Here is a 25,397-nt window from a genome sequence, read left to right as displayed (position 1 = left end):
TACAAATGGGCCACAAAATTATAAAGAAGTTTGCAGGAACCCTGTTAAAGAAAAGATTAAGTAATCAACCATTTGGAGAACTCGCAGTATCCATAGCAGTAGTATTATGAATATGAATGAAGTTCTTAAGTTCCGCAGGGTCTTGAAAAAAACATGTTTGGTTTTGATATGTCACTTTGAAAATGCAGGGGTGGAACAGTCCATATCTCGCGCCAAGAGCTCGGAGAGGTGCACGAAGATTCAAGAACTCTTTTCTTCTATTCGCCGTATCATTGTATACATATTGAGAAAGAAACACCTTCTGTCCCAGCCAAGTAATTTGTCGTTTAGCTCTGCCAGCGGAGAGAACTGAAAGTAAATCTGTAAATTTCAAAAATAGGATGATGACTCCTTGAGGTTTAACCGAAGATGCAGAGATTGAAGGATGGGAACCAAGTCTGTGGGCTATTTGAATGCTGAGGGAGTTAGTAGGAGGCATATCCAAGAGTTTTGGAAGAAAGGAGGAGAAAAAAGAGACAGCCTCATCACCTTCCAAAGCATCCAGCAGACCATATATGCGTAAAGTATTTCTCCTATTTCTGTATTCGAAATCTTCGGTATGTTGTTGAAGGCTGAGAACAGTTTTTTCCAAAGAAGAAAGTCTTTGAGAGTTTCCCTGTACCTCTGAGATCTGTACTTCCATTGAAGATACTCTGCTTTCAGTTGTAGACCACTTTTCCTCAAGAAATTGCTTTTTATTATTAGTTTCCTCCACAAATGGGTGCAAGGCGCGTATCTCCTCCAAGAGTAACTTTATAGATATAGAAGATTACATTTTTCAGGTGAAGGAGGGTCATGTTTCAAACGCTTAGATGAGGAAGTGGGTGGAGATGATTTGTTAGAGGTAGACTGTGAGGAGGAGTTGCGATTTAAAGATACTCCAGCCATCTGCTCAGCATTGAGAGAAGAGTCTAATACCGAGGAAGCGGGAGAAATTGCCAAAGTGGTATGTGTCGTGGGTACAAAAACAAATTTTGGCTTGCGCAGTTTCCTTATAAATGTCTATCCTACAGGAAGTACAATAGCCGTTGTTCAAAACTTGTTGGCACTCGTAATATCTAAGTATTCCAGAAAAGCTACCACCCAAACTGACAATTTCTTAAAGAGAAAAGAGTCGGGTAAAAGCAGATGGTAAATAACAAGTTGTAGTACCACAGGAGCCAGAAAAGCTGAAATAAAAATGCAATTATATAAAAAAAAGATGTTGCAGCTTCAATTTATAGGAGAAAGTTCCATTTATTCCTCACATAGTCTGCGGTAAAAATTGAGGCAGGTAATAAGTCAGTCAGATGTTGAAAATTACGTTCAATGCAAAATGGCCGCCCTTGTATGATATATGATATATCAGGAGAAAAGAGTTCTGCATCACGCTATGAGACCTGGAAAAAACCTCATATTAAAAAGACCTTGTGCAAGTATGAAGGTTCGCTGGAAAGTACAGAGATGTACAATGCTGTTGGAGATTTAAATTCGCCGAGTGCATTTTGCCGGTGCGCACCTAAGATGGCAGGCGCTTTGAAGAGAATGCGTCGGCAGTAAAGAAAGGTGAATAAGCACGTAACGCTTAAATGTGGAAAACAGCTCACCAAAGACACCACATGTTCCGGTGTCTAATGCGGGCAGTCTCGGGCAAAAGACGGCTCGGGAAGTGCATCTGCGGGTCAAGAGAAGGTCCCGTCACGGCAGAGTAAACCCCTCAGGTGGCCATCTTGTCCGGCGCCGAAGCCCCACCCCCTAATGGTGAACCTTTATTAAGCTAGCATTAACACATATCTCACATTTGCTTCAGATTTGCAAGGAAGCAGCACAATAAATGTACCCACTTTCATTGGAAAAGGCAAGGGTAATACAGCAGATTTAATTCTTTTATCAAGGGAATTTGTTCAGAATTTGATGAGTTATGACATGTGTACACTTACTCATAGTGATCTTAATCCCATTACACTGAGTTTTTGTATACCCATTTCTCGAGGATCTTCATGTCGGATTGAGTCGAGGATTAGTTACTCGGTAAACAAGGGGGTGGATTTAAATTGGGCCACTACTGACTCATCAATTTCTTTCATTGAATTGGTTAGGAATGCTTCCAGCGATATTTTATGCTGCCTTTCATTAAAGGCAGAGCATTCTGAAATCCTTGACAGTTTTGGGGGGTTATGTTGGGTCATTGGCTCTGAATGCACCACAGTCCTAAAAACCCTTAAATTGAGCACCAATAAAATACCCTGTGAAATAGCTAATGTCAGGGGAGGAAGACACATCTATAACCGGGCCATTGAGAACAGGAAACAGGAGATTCAAAGGAGGGCATGGGAGGATTTAAATGAAGCCATTTTGCATAAAGACACAAAGACACCAGACGTTTCCGGGATACAGTAAATCACCTCTTTTATTTTTGGATATGGATTCACCATTTTTCCCTTATTTTTACTCCAGATAAGGTAGAAGGAAGTGGACAATTGGATAAGAGGGCTGACTTCCATGCCCTCCAAGAGCATTGGGTATCACATATTATAGATCCTTAATCTGTAACCAAAGCAATTAAGGGTGCTGCGAGTGAGGAAGCACCAGGCCCAATGGGGTACCCATAGATCTATTTAAATACAAAGTGGGGTTTTGGGCTCCCCTTGTCACTAATGTACTGAGGGCAGCAAGGAAGGGAGAGGTGTTTGATTCCTGGATAGAAGCCAATATTAGTGCCCATTTATAAAAGGGAAGATCGAAATGTTCCATCATGTCACCGTCCGATCTCATTGCTCGACTCCACATTAAAGATCTTGGGACGTGTAATATTGAATAAGTTGGAAGATTGGGCAGAGGCAAACTCCTTTTTCTCAACCAACACAATACGGTTTCTGCTCTGGCTTAGGATTGGTGGAACAACATTAAATCTCACTCTTATCACAGGCAAGTATGTCAATGCCAGGAGAGGTGCTCTACACATGGATGCTATGGACCTCTCCTGTGCTTTCAACCTGGTTGACAGGGTTTTGTTTTGGGACATGATGGCCAAGGTGGGTATTAAGGTCCCCCTTTTAGATCTTGTAAATCGTTTACAATGGAACTCTACTTCAAGAGTCTATTTTATGAAGAACAGGGAGTGTACAGCCCTGCTAAAGTTGCAAGAGGGGTCAGGCAAGGCTGTATTTTAGCCCTTATCTTATTTTTATTTTATATCAACTTTTTAGGTGAAGTTCTAAGTAAATATATTAAGTGCATCCCCAGAATTGGTTCAAAACCAGTTCCGGCTTTGCTTTACGCTGATGATGCATTTCTTTTTTTTTTAGCTTTAACTGTAAACGAGCTTCAAAAACTATTAAATTGATTTTATGGCCAATCTGAATTTAAAGGTGAACCAACAAAAATTGTTTGTTATGATATGTGGACCAAACATTACTAAATCTGAAAGTTTCTTTATAGGCCCCAATTGAAAAGGTACCCATTTTAATTACCTTGGGATTTTCTTACAGGCAAACGGTTCATAGGACAGATTATTAACTCAGAGAGCACATAAAACGGGAGTGATGTGATTCAGTTCTAAGATTCACTAAAAGATTGAGCTAAAAGCCCATTAAGGAGATGGTACAACTGTATAAAAGCAAATGTCTATCAGTGGCCATATATGGAGCTGGAGTTTGGGGCTATGCTGCCCCTGGAAAGCTACAGGTAGTCAGAAATAGTTTTTTTTAAGTTAGCTCTTAGCTGTCCCAAAAGCTACATCAAACCTCATTGCCTACTTAGAACTGGGCATAGGCTTTGTGGACGATCAAATTAAAATAGCTCTGCTAATATTGTGGCTAAAGCTATGGCAAAACCCTAGGGCAGAATTTTCCAGACAGGTGCTAATGCTCTGTTTCCTTCTAGAAAATATGTTGCCCATTCTCTGGTTAACTTATGTCAAAGATGCGTTTTATACCTTGGGTCATGTTCAACTGTTTGACACACTGGAAATTACTACTGCTAGGTCTAAAGATATAATTAAACAGGGTGCCAAATCATATAGAGAGGACATGAGACTAGGAAGAACACTTGACATGAGTTCAGTTACTAGGTATGTTGAAATTGTTACAACCCTAGGTGTGGAACCTTATTCATCCTGGGTTGTAAATCCAGACCACAGATTCTACTTGACTAGGGTAAGACTGAACATGATCAGTTTTTTAGTAGCCTTTCCTGTAGCTGGTACATGATTAACATTTCTCCTGTGCCGTCCTCGCAATGGTACATCTGCTCAATCAACCGCACACTTTTTACTTTTTTGCTCCCTTTTTAATACTTTTAGACAATGTTTTCTTTGGTCTAGTTTAATTCGCAAGCACTTTACTTCATATAAAGAGGGACTAGTATTTTTGCAATGCCTGTCCTCATTTGAAAATTGCACTGCAGTTTTGAGCTACACTGTCGGTGCTATTAAGTTAAGGAAAAAATATGCATATTACCTCTTTCAATGCAGTATAAGTGATGATAATTATTTTTATATGATGAAGAGTGTATCTGTTTTTTAACTGTATTTAACTGTTTTATTCTGTACTGTTATGGCTTTTTAAACTAGCCAATTAAACATTATTATGACTATGAGTATGGCATCACAATAAAAACACCCCCGATGTGCCCTATAGAGAAATGGTTAAAAATCATTAAATAGGACCACAGCAGTGTAGGTGAGTCCAATCAAAGAACATTTGCCACTTACCGTCTGCCGGAGAGCACAGTTGAGTTGTGATTTTCTATTTCCTCTCTTACAGGTTCTATGCTTACAGAAGCATTTTGGACCAATTAAACTGCAATTGAGACTCCTGGGCAAGTTTGGAAAAGAGGCATGATTATTCTAACTCCCCCCACAATTGCCAACCAGGTTGAACACATACATGCACCACATGAAAGACTTGCTCCTGCAGAGCCAGTATTAACCATGGAGGCAATTGCCCTGTAATTATTATTAATTGTATTTAGAAACTTTTGAAACTCTCTTATTTGCTCTTTGAATTTAAAAGTGGTATTGAAGAAAGATAACTAGCACAAGTAGTCTAGAGAATGGTAGTTCAATTTCATCACTGATATCACATGCAATAAAACAAGGCAGGTACACTGGATTATGTTTTATTTCAAATAAATGGCTGCCTATATTTGAAATCTGACGTTACGTGATTTTAATGTAGCAAAGTTCTCTTAACGTTACTAAAATTCTGAGCATTTCTGAACCATCCAAATGCAATCAATATGTGCTATTTAAACACAGACAAATAATAATCACTTCAAACATGGTGACTCTAAGCACATACACTCCAGGCTTTAAGAAAACTACATCTCTGATGCTTTATAATCAAAGTTGTTATACTCACACATTCATCCAGAGGATTGTACCATGATATTTTGAAATGCTATAAGCTTGCTCTTTCAAAGTAATGGAAAGAAGATGAACACATTTAAAACAACATGTTTTGTCTCTTATATTTTTGTGGCAATGAGATGATGAACAAACATGAGTGTTTCTAAATGAATTTACTTGACTCATTAGGGTGCTCTTGGGAAAGTGTATATAGCACTAGCTATGCACATATTCGGGAAGATGTGCACTTGTTCTTATCAAGTTCAATCGTGTCTGAATCAATTGAATTGTACGGTAAATAGTATGTTTACACCTAATTGAGAATGGTAATTTAGATATAGTTTGTTAATATGTAAAGTAGTATTTCTGTGGTGTTGAAAAAGAGTATGTGTAATTGTTGAATTTTCATGATGGCAATTTATATATCTAATCTTTCACCACATTTTCATATCTATCTTTCAGGCAACATCAGTAAGTCTAACCTTTTATTCAGTGTCTGGACTTGTATAAATTTGCACTATTGAGTGAATCTTAATGTGTTTCTAAATGACAGTGCTTATTTGGATATTTCTTTTTACAGTACATGACTTTGTCTGTGTTCTGTATAGGAGGATTTAAAGATTGAATTGTAATTGTTCTACTCTATATCTAATTGTTCACATCACTTTCTTATAACTCTTCTAGACATCAAAAGTAAGTCTCCATTTTTTCACTTTAGTCTCTGGAAGTGGAACTTTCGCACTTGTTGGACATGGCCCTCTCTGCAGGGTCACCCCCAGTTTTTCCATCTTCCCTTAAAATTTCTGCTGAATTCGCTTTTGTTGGCCATAGGACTTTGTGCACTTTTCCTCTGCTAAACAGTGCTAAAGTGCTCATTCTCTCTCCCCTAAACATGGATAACTTGGCTTATACCCACTTGGCATATTTGATTATCTGTTATAGACCATATACCCAGGTTCAGTAAATTAAATACTACTAGTGGGTCTGCAGCACTTATTGTGCCACCATCTTAAGTAGCATTGTAAAAAATGTTCCAGGCCTGCCACAGAAGCCCAAATTCAGTTTTATACTATTATGTTGACTTGGCAATAAAATCCCCTTGCCATGGACTGTATGATGGTTTATTAAGAAAAATAAATAAACAGATGTTTGAAAAATCCCCTTGCCAAGCTCTAAACTCCCCTTTTATTACATATAACTCACTCCTAAAGTAGGCCCTAGCTAGCCCATTGGGTGGGGTGCATTATAATTAAAAGTCTGGGCATGTATTTTTAAATTGTACATGCCCTGGTAGTGAAAAACTTCTAAATTCATTTTTCACTACTGTGAGGTTTACCCCTTTGATTAGATAACATTGGAGATAACTTATTACATTTAGTAATATGTAATTTCCAGTGGGGAACAGGTATCTATATCAGGTTTGGTGTCTTTGGCATTGTAATGAAAAAACATTTAATGGTAAAGTCAGGGTCTTTAATACAATTTAAAAAATTCCACTTTTAGAAAGTTGCCATTTTTCTGCCCCTAGCTCTTTTGTGCCTGCAGTCTGTCTTCGGTCATATATCCTGAATATGACCGACAGTATGACCGACAGTTAGAATATGTTATTTCCTCCCAGACACCAGGGTATACAAATAGGACTAACCTGGGCTGACATCGTGGAGCTTCACTGTGCTGAATAGCGCAGAGTTGCTGAACAACTCATTCAAATTTAGTGGAGTTCCGTGAGCAGTCAGAGTATTGCTCGGCCACCCCTAATGTGGTTCCCATGTCTGCTGAGAGTCCTTGGGTACCAAAGCCTCCTATTGTTGTCACAAGTAAGTCCCCCACAGCAGGATTGCTGAGATGTCATCGGTGGCCCCATCCCCTGCAAAGAGGCCTCCTGGAGAACTACTGATTGGAGGATGAAGTCCCCTACGGTTAATGGGTGCCAAGAACAAATATTGTTGCCTCAAGTAAGGCCCCCACAGAGGTATTGCTGAGACGTCCAAGGAGGCTCCACCCCCTTTCTCAACCACTTCGCAAAGGGGCCTCCTGGTACACTACTGATTGGGGGATGAAGTCTCCTTGGCTGATGAGATTAGTTGGGGGCTAAGAACTCCTATTGTTGCCACAAGTAAGTCCCCCACAGTGGATTGCTGAGACTAGGGATGATAAAGTTGGTAAACTCCACTCCGCTGGTGGGTTGGCAGAGTTTTTGCTGAACTCTGCATTCCAAGCGGTGCACAGAGTAGCAAAACTCGGCAAACTCTGCCGGTGGAGTGGAGTTTGCTGTCTACCCTGCAATAAGACGTCAGAAACCAACTCTTCACAACACTTCTGGACCTCTGATTACTATGCGAGGAAGAAGTACTGATATGCTGCTGAAAGTTATGAGACTCTGCTGGACTGCTGACCTGCTGCTGCCTTGCTGAATTGCTGTCTTTCTGCCCTGCTTACCTCTTGCCTGGGAAAAAAGAACTGGACTTTCAACTCTCAGGGGCACAAAAGACTCTCTTTACCTTGGACCCTACCTGTACCCAGCCTGCTTGAGTCCTGACCCCTCAAGTGGTAACCCATCAGTCCCTGACTCTTGGAGGTGGTGCTTCTTGTGACCAGATAGCCAAAATCTAAAAGTGGGGACTTTTTGACTAAACTGCCTTGAGAACCATCCTGCTTGCCTACCCTCCTGATGTACATTGCCAGCTGGATTGACTCTGTGGCATCTCCCACTACTGTCTACTACACAGAAGCAAATCCTGTTCAGCAGTCCTTCACCAAAGGGGTATCCGATCTCCTGGACCTGTTTTTGGCTAGAGGTCTCTGACTTGTCCCACTGGAGGTTTTTAACTTGCATTTCTGAATGTAGAAATCTTCAGAGTAGCTTTGACCCTAGGATATGCGAAGATGACTGTCACACTCTCACGGACTGGATAAGGCACTGAGGTGATGCAAAGGATGTTTTTTTTATTTAAGGTTCACAACGTATGGGGGTTAGGTTGTAAACAAATGAGTTCTTAGTCTTGTTCTGGGGTCCAGGGGTCTTCGTTCTCCTATGACTGCTGCCTCGGCCGTTGTCCTTCCTTCGGGGTCGGTCCCGCCAGGCGTGCCCTTGGAAAAGAAAATACAAGACTGTCAGTGTTCCGCCCCGTTTTATACTGACACAGGGTTCTGCTTTGTCTACCCCGGATTCCCCAGGAAAATAAACAAAACAAAAAAAAGGGGGGTTAAGAATCGGGGTTGTACAAGGGCCTACTGTCCTCTAAAAGGAGTAGGCTTCTTTCACTGTCCTCAGGCCCTTTTTGTCAGGTGTCTCCCATTGGCAGCTTTCCCTCGTCTCTTGGTTTAAATCCCCGTCCCGTCCCGCCTGGGTCTCTCCCTTTTCATGGTTTACCAGGATTAGTCTGGTGATAGGGGAAGGAGGGATTTGAATAAGGATCCTTAAAGCCCCGAGAAGCAGGACTGAGCACGCCACCTCCCCACCACAGTGCGCCCGGTCTCCCCGATCACTTGCCTGAGCCCGGGACCCGCTGACAGGGTCCCGGCTGATCCATCCGTAGCGCCTTCCTTAGGCTCCTCCGTTGATCCATTCAGCACCATCACGACCTCCTTCCGCTGTTGACTCTTCGTCCTCCTTTCTCTGGTTTCCTTTGCCTTCCTCCCAAGGTGGTTCTCCATCTTCCGGCTCTCCTCTCCGGCATTCCACGCCCTCAGTAGGTGCTTCCGGCTTTTTGACCCCTGTCAAACCCCGCCCTTCAGAGGCGAGCAGAGTCAGCACAAGTCGTGGTGGCGTGGTGCCCCCTGGGCACGTCTGCGGCTCTTCCGGGTTGTTCGGACCTTCCTCCTAGTCACAATGACACTTGGAGCATATATCTATGCAAGTTTATACAATTACCATCAATATATTGGGGCATAAATGTAAACTCATGCTCTAATTTATCTTATGAAATAGGGCCCATTGTTCGAATTAAAAGTGGCCCTATCTCTGAATTTTCTACCTAGAAAGTTAAATGTTTTCATTTCACAATTCTGTTTATCTAAACAGTGTCATTGTTTACTTATCTCTCTATCTGCATTCCAACAAAGTAAAAGCATGTTCGTTTGTTCAGAATGTCTCTAGCATTTTATGCATTATTAGGAATGTTACCTTTCAGTTACTCCCTATTAGTTTTGAACTCTTATTAGCATGCTATGAATCATTTCTATATTTCCAATCAGACAAATGAGTGTGCTGGTTAGTTATACATGTGCAAATCATAAAAGTGTACCCTATCAATGTAAGGGCATTCCACAAAAAATGTTTAACAGAATGTTTCATAGACATTGCCCTTTCCTAGCACTAGTAGATATGTTTACCATTAGCATTGAAGCGCTTTAAGGATATAAATTACCTGGGTGCTCTCTTTTGTTATTTCTACAACCCGTTGGTAGAATACAAAAACCAAACCATACATCACTTCACTCCTTCTTGCCTAATTGATACGCTTTATGTTTTTAGTGGTCTGTGGGGTTTGAAGCACATTAATGTGCTCCAAATAAATGGAATCAAAGGTATTGGATCATGCACTCCGTTGAATTAAAAAGCTTAAAGCGAAATTTCTGTAGTGTAAATCAAATTTAAGGGCGTGCACTGAGGTATCATCACCTAGACCTGGGCTTATTGGTAATTACCACAGTTGCACCTCCCCACCGGGAAGTGGCCCTCAGAATGCACTACCTGGGTACAAGGTGGCAAATGTAATCGATGAAATAGGAATTTCAAATAACAATCTTTCAACACATCTTTTATTGTGAGCTGTATTGATATGCTCTCATTGAATTCATGAATTATTCAAAAACTTCATGTAAATTTAAATCCATAAAACAAGCGTGCATTAGCCCCAATGCATTTTGGGCAGGTGAACCGCCCTTCTTCAGGGGATCATTTCCTTATGGCACTATGTGTCATACCGCATTCAGGAAACTCGACTATGGCGCTCACAACGCGGGTGAAAAAGATGATGGATTTAAATTTCCATGACGTTTTTTAATAACTCATGAATTCAATTAGAGCATATCAACATGCATGAAGTGACAACCTAAACCAGGCACAAACCCGCTGCCAATAGGAAGCCTGCAACGGTGACAGGAGGTGGGAGTCCTGCGCCACAGAGGAGCTGGAGGAATCTGACGCCACAGTCATCAGTGTGGATATGGTACAAGGAGTAGGGAGTACGAACACAGCTGGAGAGGACCTGACACAACATCAACAGGGTGAATAACGACTAGGGACTGGGAGGACAGAGGAGATGGGCACAATAGCATACATACACAATGAGTTGTAACACAGTGCACACCCACAATTACCCTGGATCATGTTCCTGATCCCAGTGGTACACTGCAGCACACACACATAGAAAGAACAGCACACCCACATTGGCGACAACATGGTACAATGCGCAAAGCCGACACGGCAGAACAGAGGACACAACTGGCTCCACATACATGGAGAAACATGCCTACCACATCTGATAGAGCTGGAAACTGTGAAATGGAAATGTACGCGTACAACCTCACATCCGTCATGTAGTCCAAATGTACACTGTCCCGCAGTAATATTCAGCACCTCCCAAACAGTCACAATGTACATTGTCATACAGTCTTCATGTAAACAAGAACAATACGCCAACATACATGTCAACACAATGTCAACCTGCATCTCCCCTTCACATTGCAGAGGGGCACACAACATCTCCAGCAGAGCACAGAAGACAACACATCTGTGATGCCGGAGAGGAATACCTCACTTTCGGCACTGATGCCCTACAAAAGCCCATGGACAATCCCATGCAACCCACCACCAGGACCCGGGCAGCAAAGCTACTTAGATGAGAACACAGACCCTGCAACAGACCACACAGCAGGATGCATCCGCAAGCACAGCTGGCTCACAACACTTCACCCACCCACACATGGCACCCCAAGGAAAGGTTTCAGCACAACAAAAGGAGGTGGCCGAACAGTTGTGGGTGGGGTCCAAACCCATGGAAGACAAACTAGATCACATACATTGGTGTCTATTATCCTTCAGGGACCACCTACTCCCCACAAAGGAGACCCACACTGCCATAGAGACACATGCAGATGCACATTCATGGTACAGAACCACGCCCAGGGGCATGCAAATTGCAGTCACCAACCCACGTTGGCTCTGCCTATGATGGCCCAGGATACTCCCCTTATGAATTGAGTGGGTGACGATAAAGCTACGTGTCCAAGCTCCAACCTGCTGCCTGCTGTGACATGTCTGCACCCGCTGTACACAGCTCAATGTAATGTTGTAGGTCCCAGGCCCTCATGCATACAACAAGACCACAGGGACACACACAGATATTTTGTTGAACTGACTATGGGCCCTTTATTGGCAGGGCCACATGTACAGTGACGCCTGTGCTGGATGTGTGTGAGGTGAGTGTAAGCCAGCCCTCACTGGACACCAGTGCAACGGGACCTGAAAACACCTGTATAACTGAGTCAACTGCTGAGCAACATGGAGGGAGCCAGAGCAAGTCCAGAGGTCACCCAAGATGAAAACAGAAGGGTCCGTGAATTGCAGTGTAATGAGGTTGGGGCGCTAGAGCTGAGTGTGCTCATGTGATGAAAAAGTCTAAGATTGTGTCCCTTCGAGAGATACCTGATGCAGATGCTGTGGGGTGTGTTAGACCTGCATCATCTTCCTCATCAGTGTCCCAGGTCTCCCACACTGCTTGAGCTGACATTGCTGTGCAGCCTCTCCACATCACAAAACTCAATCAGTAAAGGCCCATGGGTTGCGGTGCACTTATTCAGTGGCAACTGGAGTGCTGAGCAGGGGATCAGGCAGAAGATGGCATCCACAAGTGCGAGCAACTCTGTCAGTCTGCCAGTATGACCGTTTGGACACTGGCAGCTGGTGGTTGGAGTTGGTCCTGGCGGTGGTGACATGTGCCTCCTGTGTTTATGCGATGTCTGGGCCGGTCAGGACTCAATTTGATTTGTGAGTCCTGGTGGGACGCAGTTGAGGCTGGAGGCAGCGGACTGCACAGGGCCACAGACACATGGCTTTGATGACCCCAAGGCCATCGCCTCAGAGGCCATCCAATATCTCAGAAGAAGGGGTCCCGGACCTGACCAGCACTGAGTTTGTGGCCCCCAGATGCACAGCAGCCGGCACAGGTACCCTGCCATGAGATGGTGACTTGCAGTGCACTGAGGTAGGGCCACGTGGACTGGGTGGGTCCTCATCGATGTCGAAGGTGAATGTTGTGGAGGGTTGTGGGGGACAGTGGGAGGTGTCCTCCAGGGCATGAAGCAGAAGGTTTGATGTTATCCAGAAGCAGCAAATGGTGGAGTGGAAAGCGACAACCTCGTTGCCAGAACCAATTCTGTATCAGCTACATGAGGATGAAAACTACCCCCTAGTCCATAGACTCAGATGCCACCAAGGTACAATCAGTGAGTGTCCATGAATGTAGGGGAACAGACTTAGTGGCCCCGGGGCTGAGAGGGGATGCAGTCTGCGATGATGCTGGTACAACGATATGAACTCTGCCATTGCTAAATCAAGACTCTGTGACCTACTGGACCGCGGTGTAGGCCAGAGGCAGCAGTCAGCAGTGGCCCACAGCCACGTGTTGTTGTCTCACGATGCACAGTTAGTCACACCAGGGCAGTTGCTGGTAGTGTTCGATCACATCCGTAAAGATGATCCTTATTTCCGCTAAAATGCAACATGTCATCCTCTTCCACCTCTCCTTGCGTGCAATGATATGCACTCTGCCTTTGCATAATCGATGTTCAGTTCTAATTCTGTGACTGACTCGAGCGCAGCCTAGGCTGAGAGCAGTAGTCCGTGTTGGCCCACAGAATCTGGTGGTTGTGATGTACTACTAAGGCCTGGTGGCACCACATCAAAGGGAGTATAGTGACATCAAACATCCCACGTAAATATGAACTCGCCCATCAGGATATCAAGACTCAGTTCCAAATGTGTGATCTACTCGTGCGCAGCGTAGGCCGAGGGCAGTAGTCTGCGTGGGCCCACATGCACATGTAGTTGTAATGCTATGCACAGACTTGGTGTCACCACATTGAAGGCAGTATAGTGATATGAACTCATCCATTATGAATGTACTCTGCCATGGTGTAATCAAGACTCAGTTCCAAATGTGTGACCTACTTGTCCGATGTGTCTGCCAGTAGAGTACGTCAATGTAAAAGGAGTACTGCGGGCCTTGCTCACAGAGGCCGTGATGGTCGGAGGAGACTGCCAAGGTCGTGGCCCTCAGGCTTGGAGATTGCACCGGCACGTGGTGGGCCCTCTTCGACACACGACGGTATCAGAAGGTGGCCATTGAGGTCTGGGTGCACAGGGGCGGGTAGGACGGGTTCAGGGACCAGCATCCCAGGGTGCAGCAGTTGCACAGGGTTGCAGGCAACTCCACTCATGGTAACGGTCTGGTGGCGGGTGAGAGGCACAGCCTTCGAAGAGATGTTGGACATTCCGGATGAGAACCATGCCCAGAGTTACGTGCCTTTTATTTACACCCCTACACTTGCCTGGCGTACGCCGGGCCAGCCCACTCCGCTCACTCTTACAGGGAGAACGTAACAAGCTACTTTTCCTTGATCTCCCCCACTGCCTGTGGTGACATGGTTGGGTCCACTGTCCACTGCACTCCATACACCAGCGGGGTCTGTCTAAATGGATATGTGTGTGGTCTGCATACTGCAGTCTGTCCAGCACAACCAAGCCACACTTGGAATTGTGTACATTCATATTTAATGGTCACTTGCCTCCTTTGCACATGTCTGGCCCCCACCTCTTCCCACCTCTGCTATTGTGTGGCTGAGGTGACATGCCGTTTATGGCTAATGTACATGGCTGGCCCAGGTTCCCACAGTAAGTTGTGCTTTTGTGTCTGGTGGGTGTGCATGTTGTAAGTGAGGTTGTGACGAGTGCATCCCCAGAGTTGTGATTTGCATGATTGTGGAGTTGAGGTGTGTGGTGTGCTCATTTGGTATTGGCCAACGAGCAGTGCATTTCTGTAGGTGCCATCCTGGTAGCACAGTTTGATGATGGACTGTTGGAAAGTGTAGGAATCATGCACACTGCAAGAGGCATTGGCGACGACGTTGGCGAGGATTCCTTGGTGGTCCAATATTGCCTAAACATTGGTGAGATACGTGCGCTTTCTTTTGCACTTATTGTGTGCAGTGTTGCCAGGGGGCACAAGTAGGACATGTGTGCAGTCAATTGCCCCCTCAAATTTGCGGGAAGCCAGCTGTGGTATAGATGCCTTGCTTGGTCTCTGGCTGTTACTGCGCAGTGCGTGGGAAGTATAGATAGTAGGGTACCAAGCTGATGGTGTCATCCATGGCCGTTGTGAGGAACTTGGATTGGGCTGGCTGTGTGACTGCTCCGACTCGCGCAGATGTTGGTTGGGGGGTACCAGTGGCCAACAGGTGCATCACAGCCAGCAGTACGGTCTGAGGTGGGATGTTGGTTGTCCGCTGTGTTGGTACCCCCAGCTTGTGCACAATGATGGTCAGGATGCGTAGGATGGTTGTCCTTTTGTGCCTGTGGTGGGCAGTGACATTCCCTGGTATTGGGTCTGTGAGGTTTGTGCATTTTCGGAGGGTCGCTGTCTTTGTCTGCGCTGCCTCTGTTTTGGTCCGGGTGGCGGTGAGGTCCATGGGGGTGGGGGTTGGTCCTGGGGGTGGTGGCAGTGGATGTTGTGGTCTTGTTGCTGCTTTTTGCACGGGAAAGCCTACTCTGCATCTCATTAGCAATAGTTGTGGGGGTCATTTGTGGTGATGTTTTTTGCGGCTGCTATCGCAGGTAAACTGGTGCTATGGGCTATTAGCACCAGCTTGTGAATGGGGGGTTAAATTTATCGCAACTTTGGCTGCGATAAGGTGCTGTAAATTCGGCAATAGCTCCTTGAGAATATGCCCCTTTATGTTTTCTTTTAAAACCAAGTCAAGCATCACCAAACCAGACTCTCGATGTGCCCTACAAAAGTAGGATTCAAAATAAATAAATCGGAGCACAGCAGTTTAGTGGAGTGCTGGCAAACAAGCTTGTCCCTGTCTGTCTGCCAGTGAGCACCCATTTGAATTAAATCTTTTGCTATTTCCTCTCTATTTAAATGAATGTGTTTGCTAACAGAAGCATTTTTGGATTAATTAAAATGTAACTGACAATCATGGACAGGTTTCGTAAAAAGGCATGATTATTGCTACTTCTCTTGCAATTACTTACCATGTTGGACACACACATGCAACATATTAAACACTTGCCCCTGCTGAGCTAGCATTAACCCTAGATTAAATAGCCCTTTAAATATTATATCTATTATGAAATGTTTTAATCTTCCGTTCTTGCACTCTAGTTTTAGAAGTGATACTGAAGAAAGTCTTGAAAATGGTATTTGATTATCATTAATACAATCACACATTAAAAAAAAGCACGTACACTGGATAACGTTATACTTTAAATGAATGACTGCTTATGAATGTAATTTGACTTTAAATGATCTGAGTTTGGAAAGAGTCTTTTAAGATTCCTAAAATTGGGAGCATTTTTGGGCTATCAAAACACAGAAAAACAAGGATAACAGTCACTTCAAGCATGGTGTCTTGGAGCATAAATCATTCTCAACAAATGTACTTGATTAATTATGGTGCATTTGGGAAAGTTTAAATAGCACTGGCTAGACTCATATTCAGTTAAATGTGTGCTTGTTCCTATCAAGCCCAATCGTGTCTGATTCACTTGAATTGGACAGCAAATAGTATAGTTGCTCCTAAAAAATAATGGTTATTTAGATATATTTTGTTAATATTGAAAGTAGCATTTCTGTGGTTTTAAAAAGGCTGAGGTGTAAACAATTTTGCAATACTTTAATGCTGAGAGAACATTTAGTAGGGCATGGCAGCAGTACCCCATTCTGCAAAGGTGCAAAAACTGTTATTCCAGTCAGCATAGAAATAGGGGTGACCAAGCAATAATTGCAACTTTCTTACAATTCTCTGATTAAAATGTAAGCTTTGCTATTACATTGTGATGTTGAATCTGATTGGAGCCTCATATTGATGTGAACTAAAGTGAGTGGTCCAATGTGTTTGATTTTAATTCTCACTCTCAATATTTAGGAATTCATTTATTTGTTCCAGTATAGATTTTGAATAATTATTGTCTTTCTTTAGAATGCATTTGTTTAACATATTGTTTTTGTTTTCATTCTCCTTAAGCCTATGTATGAGGTAAGAACCAGTTTTATGATGTACCTAATTAAATCATTTATTTTTAAATTTGAAAGCATAAAATATTTAAGTGTCACTTACATTTATATCACTTGGGCATTGATTTGTATTTTGAGTAAAAGTACCCAGAAATCAGTTTTTTGTAAAAATTAGCAGACTATTGTATGCTTCAGGAACATAGAAATTTAAAACAAAATGGCATGCCTATTCACTTTTGCAGATCTTCTGGCACGCTTTATGCCATTAGCTAGCAAAAAGTCCCACCATTCCCAACCTTTAGGAAAGTAAACATATTACAAATAATCTTGATAAATCAAACAGAAAAGCATACTTTAGTTAGTTTTACCATCATCTTTGGATTTTTAGCTTTGCTGTAATATTGGCTATATTCAAAGCATAGGTTATAAATGTGAATTCAGAATAGAAACAGTAAAATAGAAATATGACATATTTGTTTGCTAGTTGTTTGTTCACTATGTAAATTAATGACACCCCACCATGTTACTAGTATGTATGCATTCTTTTAAATCATAATATCGTGTTGAATGTATTGGACCCAATTCACGAAAAATAAAACATTTATGCTGGTAGACCAGTATATTTTCGTTTTTTTTTTATGAACAAATAGTCCAAGTAGTAGGCCTGAAATTGCTGCACTGGCTGTAGGTCCTCACACATGATAGTTGGAATGTCATTAGATGTGACCCAATTCCTCTATTCCTGTGTGGAATTCTCCAAAACGAAGAACTCCTTAGGGAGAGAATTAAGCTTCATGTGTAAATACACATTTTTTTATTATACATTCCCAATGGAGAAAGCCCTTCTCCCTTCAGGGCAATAAACCCTAAGGGTGATCTTTTAGCCAACAGAATAAGGAGTAAAACTCCAATTATATTTGGAGTAGAAAACCATCAGCAAATATACATGTTTTAGGGTGATTCCAAACGTTCAAAGAAAGCCATGCTATTGAATTGTCACTTTACTCTACTTGAGTGGGAATTAACTACTACAAATTTCTCCAAACTCTTGGAGCATAAATCTACAACAGTTAATGCAATTACCATCTAAATATGTTAATTCTAAATGCATTCAGATAGAGGAAAACAAATTTCTTCGTTCTTTGCTGGGACTACCCCAGTCGACTGCTACTCATTCTTTACATCTTGAGCTGGGTCTGGGTTATATTTTAGATATAATTAATCTAGCTCGGCTTCTGATGTGGATTAAGCTCTGGCTAAATCCGAACCTTAGCCTTAACCACAGGATCATTAAAGATTGTCTTAAATTATACCACAGGAGGGATATTCAGTGGTTGTCATATGTTGAGTCCCTGGCCGCAAAGCTGGGACGCCCTGAAATCTTTGATAGTCCGGATTCCCTGTGTAAAGCTGACTTAATGTGGGTGAAGACCAATTTTATCAGGTTACGCATGGCCGAGCGCGAAGCGGATGAGCTATGTTATTCCTCAGTGAGGGCACATGTAATGATAACCCTATCATCTGAATTGGCTCCTTACCTGGCAGTGGTCACTAATTCTTTTCATAGGTGGTTACTGTCTAAGTTCCGCTTTAATCAAATTTACATGGTTCTGTGGGACGAGAAAGATTGGTGTAAGCTTGAGGAGTCGTCCCCATGTAAATGTGATGGTTTTTCAACCCAGGATAATGCGCATTTTTTGTTCTTCTGCTCTTTTTATTGTGAACCTCGCATTCGATATTTAAAACCAATCCTGAAGGAGATGGGTTTCACGCAGTACAAGCTTGCACTGTTATATTTACAGATGATGAATTCCCTTGTAATTATGTATTGCACTGCTAGTTTTTTGGCTGCATCTGTTAGATGTAAGAGATCAAGGTTAAGATTGGAATTACAATTGAGGACAGATACCTAAATTCATGTCTACTGTACTGTTGAGCGCAAACTGTAATGAATTTTGTGTAAATAATGCCCTTTTACTTGCTTTTTAATTCCACTTAATGTTTAATACTGTATTAATTGATTTTAAGACATTTTGAATGTATGATATATGTTTGTAGAATACTTTTATGATTTTAATTAATCGAATAAAGTGGACTTTGACTACAACAGTTAATGCAATTACCATCAAAATATTTGCCTGTAAATTTAAACCCGTGCTCTGATTTATCTCATGAAATAGGGCCATTGTGCCTAATTTAAATAGGCTCTATCAATGAATTGCCCACCTAGATAGTTTATTGTTGTTTTCATTTCTCAAAACAGTGGCTCTACCCAGATTCCAACAAAGTAAAAACATATTATTTTGTTCCAATTTTCTATTGAAATTTATGCATTATTAGTAAAGTCTCTAATTCAATGGTACCTTTCATTTACTGCATTGTACTTTTGAACACTCATTTACATGCTATGAATCATTACTTTATTTCCAATCACCAACATGAGTGTGCTGGTTAATGTAGACTTACAAAACATTATATTTGGCTCTATCTATGTAGGGGCATTTCACATACAATGTAGAACAGTATGTTCTAGGAACATAACCCTTCCTCTCCACTAGTAGACTTGTTTCATATTAGGGTGGGCGCTCTTTAAAAATACAAATTACCTTGGTGCTGTCTTTTGTTTTTTCTGCAACCCTTTTGTAGCATACAAATACTAAAACATACATCAGTTTACTCATTCCTACCTTCTTGATCCGCTAACAGTTTATAGTGGTCTGTGGGGATTGAAACATATTCATGTGCTCTAAATAAAAGTAACACAATTTAAAACATATGCCCTGAGGCAATCCTGCTCATATTTACACTTTAGTTTATCGAACATGGGCAGCCCTAATACCCGAACCTGGGGCAAATTGAAAACTATAATACTAACAAAAGGTTCAAGCACAGAATTATAGAAAACATAAATATAACTAATATTGAAAGTCATACAAAAATAAATTACACTAAAGAATAAAAAATACTGTATCACAAGAAACAGATTGTGCAAAATTATAGAATGATAAAATGATACCAGTATATATATATATATTTATACTTTGACACCTGGAAAATGGGCAACATACATATTCTTTATATACCTGATAGAAGAATGCTTAAAAATAAATAAATAGGAGCACAACAGTATAGATGAGTGCAGTCAATTAAGCTTGTCACTGCCTGTCTGCCAGTGAGCACCCACTTGACTTACATCCTTTTCTGTTTCCTCTCCATTTAAATGAAGGTGTTTATTGACATACATATTATGGATCATTTAAAATGTAGCTGACACTCCTGGACAGGTTTCAAAAAGAGGCATGATTATTGTTACTCCCCTTGCAATTGCTAACATCATATTCTTATCTCTCTTTCAGTCATGTCTGAAATCGTATATTTTGCACTATTGAGTTAATCCTAATAGATTTCTAAATGAGAATGGCATTTCAATATTTTTGTTAACATATGCAAAGCATGAGTAATTCTTCATTTCGCAAAGTGTGATTTTTGGTGAATGTTCCTGATGCTAATCTATATATAATTGTTTGCATCTCTTTCCTATTTCTGACCTGCTCTTCTGTGTCCAACTGAGGAACTGCTTTTTTCATCTCCCAAACCGCATTCCCTGAGGCTGAGGTCGGCTGGTGGGAGCGTGACTGCAATCGGCAGTTTCTCATCTCGCTCTCAGCGCGACCCGCCCAGGTTGCAGTGCGTTGCCTGAGGCCAGGAAAAGCCTACCGGGGGACTGCGAGGCCCAGAAAACACCGCTCCTTGCAGCCGGCGCCTCTTCCCCCGGCGGCCACGCCCACTGAATCGAACGCTGTTCAAAAACCTTTCGCGCCACCCGCTGCGCGGGTGCCGCTCACTGACCTGCTCTTCTGTGTCCAACTGAGGAACTGCTTCTTTCATCTCCCAAACCGCATTCCCTGAGGCTGAGGTCGGCTGGTGGGAGCGTGACTGCAATCGGCAGTTTTTCATCTCGCTCTCAGCGCGACCCGCCCAGGTTGCAGTGCGTTGCCTGAGGCCAGGAAAAGCCTACCGGGGGACTGCGAGGCCCAGAAAACACCGCTCCTTGCAGCCGGCGCCTCTTCCCCCGGCGGCCACGCCCACTGAATCGAACGCTGTTCAAAAACCTTTCGCGCCACCCGCTGCGCGGGTGCCGCTCACTGACCTGCTCTTCTGTGTCCAACTGAGGAACTGCTTTTTTCATCTCCCAAACCGCATTCCCTGAGGCTGAGGTCGGCTGGTGGGAGCGTGACTGCAATCGGCAGTTTCTCATCTCGCTCTCAGCGCGACCCGCCCAGGTTGCAGTGCGTTGCCTGAGGCCAGGAAAAGCCTACCGGGGGACTGCGAGGCCCAGAAAACACCGCTCCTTGTAGCCGGCGCCTCTTCCCCCGGAGGCCACGCCCCTCTTCCTCCCACTATATCCACGCAGTCTCTAACGCGCCGCGGGTCGCGCCGCGGGTCGCAGCCCGGGGCGAAGACCCGGGCAAAGACCGGGCCGTTCTAGGCCGTTAGAGGCTGGTAGAGACTGGACTGGGCCACCCCCCCTGATTTTAAAATTTTTATTCGATCTTCCGTCTTAGCAATACCTTCACGACTCACCTCATCCCCACAACCTAACAAGAATAGCAATGGTCCTTACGAGAGGGAATAAATCCACAACTAAAGCCCCTAGCGCAGCAGGTAAATTGCTTGGTCCCATGGATGACTTTCTAGCGAAGGCTAACACACTTATAGACGAAAGCATAACACTCATTGAAGAAAGGGTCTCACTAGATCTAGCATTTGCTAAAAGATCCTCATTAGGCATCCTGGCGGAAGCCAGATCTCCAGCATTAGGTGTCCCAAACGCAGAGCTGATTCCAACTAGAGAGAGACGCAGCCTACCAAACACAGTAGACCTGTCGGTATCCCAGATAGCGGACTCTCAGCTCAGCTTTGACCTAGAAAAAACCCCCGATCTGCTCCCAATAACGCCTGCAGAATTCTCTTCGTTAGAAAAAAGAGTAGAAAGGGGTAAGAGGGAGGGAGCAATCAGTAAGAAAAGGGCACCAAGAAATCCATCTACCCCAGTAAACCTGGCAATAACATCAAGTATTCCACAAACTCAAGATGATAGGGCGACACATGTTGAGATTCTAGCGTTAGTCCATCAGGTAGAGAAGGAGCCATCCCCCCTGATAGTTTTGGACCCTTACTCTACAAAACAAACCCCGGTGGATTTGAACGCTGTTGAGGCTCAGGAATTAACACTCTCTAGCATAGCTAGTGTAGTCAAACACGCCCTACAACCTTTAGAACATCGGCTAGCAATCCTGGAATTGCAAATTTCTGAGCTTCTAAAAAATCAGCAATCATTTCTACCACCATGTCCTCAAAAACCATCACAAAACAATAGCAAAAATTCAGTAAGCACTAATGCATCAATTGCTAATCCACCCTTACCCAATCCACAACAAAAGACTCTCCAGATAATTACTCCAAATCCCTCGACCAATAAAAACACCCCAAATCCAACCAAAATAACAAAAACTGTAGTAGCCCAAAGCTCTACTAGTAACCTACAACAGACCACCGTTCCGACTTCCCCAGCTGTGCCTGCTACAGCTGTGCCTGCTACTACTGCCGCAATTCCGACGGCACCGAGCAGTACAGCCAATAAAACCTCAGGGAAAACCATGCATAATGCAACTATAAAAACCTTACCCCCCCCACCCGTACCACCAAAAACACCTGCGGGCAGGCCCAAGAGAAACACTGCGGGGAATCCTGGCCCGCCAAGATTCCCAGCAGATTTCCCTCCAGAGGCTTCACCCTATGTGGCAGTTATGGCTGGAGTGCCAGAACTAATAGATCCTACCCCAGAACCGGTCTGGTCCCTAAAAAATAAAGTTCAGCACTGGCTCCAGACAAACCGCCCAATTCCATCCTCTTGGCGCGGAAGAATCAGATCTGTAGCCAGGGTCCCATGGGTGGGCAACACCCGAAAAACCATTTCCGGGGACTGCATTGCAATCACTTTCGAGGATCCTCGAATAGCGGATTATGTCTGTGCCTGGGAAGACATCACCCCAAACGGAGGAATCAAGATCAAGTCCCTCCCCTTCTTTTACCCCTTCAGGCAAGTAGACAGCTATATACAGGATCAAGAGCCCCCTTGGTCCGTCCCATTTCCCAGGCAGGACGACTTTCCAAACATCAGTTATAATGGCCCCCATAACCAATACGAGCCAGACTACTCCTGGCACCCAGTGAGACAACGCCGCCAGGGAGGAAGGTGGGACGATAGAAGACCTTATACACATTGGCCCCCATATAGAGAGCAATCACGATGGGACCCATGGCAAAACATCCCACTAAGCAATAGGTTCAGCGGCCTAGAAATGGTCGACTGACCATCAACAGTAGTTCCTCCCATCGACACCCAATTATCTCCCTCTTTGCAGCCCAATACCATCGCCCCACTTACCAGTAACAAGGACACGATAACCCCAGAAGTAGAATTGGCCGATGATGCTTCATTCCTCATAGCCTCTTATTGGAACATCGCGGGCCTCCGAAATAAAATCGAGGATGGCTCTGCGCAGAAGTTTTTAGCCCCATACCAAATAATTTGTCTCCAGGAGACATGGTCCGTAGAAGAACATCATCTAAAAGGCTATAAAACTTACAATGTTCCAGCCCTAACCAGTACAATGGGCAGACCAAAAGGTGGGCTAGCAATCTATATTTCAAATTCCCTACCTCTCAATAAAGTGGCCACACTTTCCCAGGACGACAATCATCAAATCTTATTACTTACCTTTCCAAACAAAGACATCATTATTCTGACCAACACATATAATAACTTATCGGAAGAAAACTTTATAATTCTTCTCACCACCATAACCGATAAATTAAAACAAGTACTCCATCAGAGCCCTGCAGACAAAGCAACCCAATTAATTTGGGGAGGCGATTTCAACCTTCATCCCTGCACAGCTCCCAATTTAATGTGTTGTGGGATTGTAGATGACTTTAATGTTCCACTAGCACACCTCGCACACTCTAAACTAGGAAATATAATTAACATCGCCCTATCAGATCTGGATCTCCAGATTGCCAATCATGTAAAAGCAGACCCAAATGAATTTATACCGACCTATGTGGGTAGAGGGCACAAGACAACAGTAGATTTCATATTTCTTTCCCAAACCCTAATGCCGAAACTTAAAGACTTTGAAGTCATTGTCACTCCCTTTAGTGATCACGCAGCCCTAATACTAACAATGTTGATCCCTGCCAACCTTTCCCATAAATTAGAGATGGCGACCACTCTCAGGCAGAACAAGATTGAGATTAGTAAACGGAATGGACTAACAATCAGATGGGCTAAAATTAACCCATCCGACATAATGAAAAAATTAATAACGCGGTCCTACCCAAATATAATGAAATGCCTGGATCTCACAACTAGCCATAAAGAAGTCTTGAGAAATTTTAATTTAATACTAGATGCTATAAAAGACCTGCTCACCACAAAACCTAAAATAAACCGCCCTACAAAACCAAAGTGGTTTAATCATAACTGCACAGCGGCTTTATCAAAGCTGAAATCCGCCCTCAAAAATAACCCACGTGATGCGGCTCAGATCCAGTTGCTCAGGCGACAATACACAGGGGAAAGAAAGCTGAGAACTGCCCAACTAAAGCAAAAGCTATGGGATGATCTCCACCATGGTGCAGTCTCACAAAACAGCGAGCTTTTCTGGCGCACGGTCAGAACCCCATATCTCACAGAAAGAGATACCCCAAAAATAGAAGTCGCTATCGACGAAAATACTTGGGTTTCGCACTTTGAGGAAATTTTTAAGAATACCCTCCCAACAGAATCCCCTCTTCCCAAGGTAAATTACCCTATCCTGGTCCCCTTTGATATTTCAGACCTTATAGACGCTCTGCAGAGTAGTAAATCAGGCAAGGCACCAGGACCCGACGGGGTCCCGGTGGACCTCTTTAAAAGTAATCAAGACCTCTGGGCCCCCATCTTAACCAGAGTATGCACAGCAGCAGCAAGTGAGGGAATCCTAACATCTTGGACAAAATCAATAATGGTTCCCATTTTTAAAAAGGGGGACCGACAAGATGTAAAATGCTACCGGCCTATATCACTGCTGGATTCGCTCGGGAAAGTAGTGGGGAGAGTGATTTTAGAGCGCCTCCAGCAGTGGACCGAGGACCGGGGCATAATTTCGGATATCCAATTCGGATTCCGAGAAGGATTTGGTACCCTAGAGCAGGTCCTCAATCTTACACTAATAATGGGGAAATATACACAAGCCACCCCCACCAAGATATATATGGTCTTTGTCGACCTCTCCGCAGCTTTCGACTGCGTGTCGCACAGGAAGCTGTGGAGGGTCTTAGCTCAATTGGGAATAGATCCACCCCTTTTAGATTTTCTCAAAGAGCTCTACACCGGGGCTACAGCCAGAGTACGCTTTGGCGTCAATGGCGAGCTGACGTCTCCGTTTAGCGTAGGGCGTGGGGTCAGGCAGGGATGCGTCCTGGCCCCCTTCCTCTTCTCACTCTACACCAATGGTTTGGAGGGGGAGATGTTGGGGGGGGCCCAGGACCTCCCACGCATAAACCGCCGCCTGATCCCAGCCCTGCTCTACGCGGACGACGCCGTCATCCTAGCACGAACACCCAAAGAGCTTCAAAAAGCAGTGAACAGATATACGTCCTTCATGGGCAACTTAGATCTAAAGGTGAACGTAAAAAAAACTTTCGTAATGACAGTTGGCAGACACCGAAAAAGAACC

This window comes from Lissotriton helveticus, chromosome 7 (genome assembly GCF_964261635.1).
Source record: "Lissotriton helveticus chromosome 7, aLisHel1.1, whole genome shotgun sequence".
Classification (NCBI taxonomy): domain Eukaryota; kingdom Metazoa; phylum Chordata; class Amphibia; order Caudata; family Salamandridae; genus Lissotriton; species Lissotriton helveticus.
The sequence above is the reverse complement of the archived record's forward strand: the minus strand, read 5'-3'. Positions refer to the sequence as shown.